This window comes from Drosophila willistoni, unplaced genomic scaffold (genome assembly GCF_018902025.1).
Source record: "Drosophila willistoni isolate 14030-0811.24 unplaced genomic scaffold, UCI_dwil_1.1 Seg523, whole genome shotgun sequence".
In the NCBI taxonomy this organism is placed as follows: domain Eukaryota; kingdom Metazoa; phylum Arthropoda; class Insecta; order Diptera; family Drosophilidae; genus Drosophila; species Drosophila willistoni.
In genome coordinates, this window is record NW_025814451.1 from 41,176 (window position 1) to 42,970 (window position 1,795).

Genomic DNA, 1,795 nt, shown 5'->3' on the forward strand with positions numbered 1-1,795 from the left:
TGTTGCATCTGCTTCAATGGTTTCAGAAACAACAGTGCTCTGCCTGCTAGACTCTCCTTTGGCTAGTAATTTGGCTGCCATATCTAAACCTTCCTCATACTTCCCATCTGTGAAATAGTAGTGTTGAGTTACACCACTCTCTAGCATTTGACTATGGTAACTAATCCATAGCTTCTGTATCTCATTTACTTCGTTAATAATCTTGCTAGTAAACTTACTAGCATCTAACTCTTCTAGCTTTTTTAATCTTTTATGCAACTCGTGTTGCTTCGCTAATAGTTTTTCAGTTTTTGTGGGGAACATTTTTGTCTTATTCAAATATTAGTATATTGGTATAAGAGTATAAGTATATATAATAATATAATATTAATAATATAATATAATATAAACTATTTTAATTTATATCTTATCTGATGATCCTGTTGTAGACACCGTTCGCCACTGTTGTCCGCCAAGTAGAGTTATCTGCCGCTGCTTGTCTGCCGCTGCGTAGCGAAAGTTTGCTCGCCTTTTTGTTTTCTATCTCGATCAGCTGCTGTTGTCCAGGCCTATGGGCTCAGGCGGTACCGGTGCCGGACATCGCACCAGAATTTTTTATACTGCCACTGCACGTTCTTCAGTTTCTTCTTTGCAGCTATGTATCTTGATGCTCTGCTGCTGTTGGTAGTTGCCGACTTGCAACTACATATAGTTCACTTTTTTTTTTTTTCGATATTAGGGCTTCGAATACGCCACACACCAACTTTATATTTTCATATATATTTTTTTCACTTTATATATATCTGGGCTTCGAATTAGCCACACACCAACTTTATATCTTTATATTTTTTTTCACTTATATATATCTGGGCTTCGAATTAGCCACACACCAACTTTATATCTTTATATTGTTTTTTTTTTCACTTTATATATATCTGGGCTTCGAACTAGCCACACACCAACTTTATATTTTTATATTGTTTTTTTTTACTTTATATATATCTGGGCTTCGAACTAGCCACACACCAACTTTATATTTTTATATTGTTTTTTTTTTTACTTTCGATATCTGGGCTTCGAATTAGCCACACACCAACTTTATATTTTTATATTGTTTTTTTTTGTTCACTTTATATATATCTGGGCTTTGAACTAGCCACACACCAATTTTATCTTTATTTGTTTTTTTTTTTTTCACTTTCGATATCTGGGCTTCGAATAGCCACACACCAACTTTATATCGTTTTTTTTTTTTACCGCCGCCGAAATTATTGCAGTTGCTCGACTAGCCAAACTGCCTTTTTATTCATTAAGCAATATTTGCTTTTATATTATACTCTGTCTCTTACCACTGGTGGGGGAAAACAAGAGTTTTTTTTTTTTTGCTACCTTTATCTGATCTTATCATAAGAATTCAGACCTTAAGGAGCTGATTCATCCTCTGAGTCTCTTACCACTGGTGGGGGAAAACTCAGAGTTCCTTTTTATCGAAGGACCAAAATGAAGAGGAGTTCAGCACCGCAAAAACTGAAAGCCCAACTTCATCACTTGAATTCAAAATATGAACTGATTTTATTGAAAAACGTCTTGTGTACATCAAAGAATTCTTAGACTCTAAGAGGCGACAATTGTTCTTAAAAATGCTTACTCTAATGTTTATATTAATGCTTGTTTATATCATGCACAGCGTTGGCGACTTGATATTGCGCCGTTATTAAAATCTTGAGTGCTTTCCCACAGAGTGTGGATGCATGTTTGTTTATTTCTTTGTTCAATCTGATTTGGTGAAGCCGTTTCAGATGACGCGATGTTTATT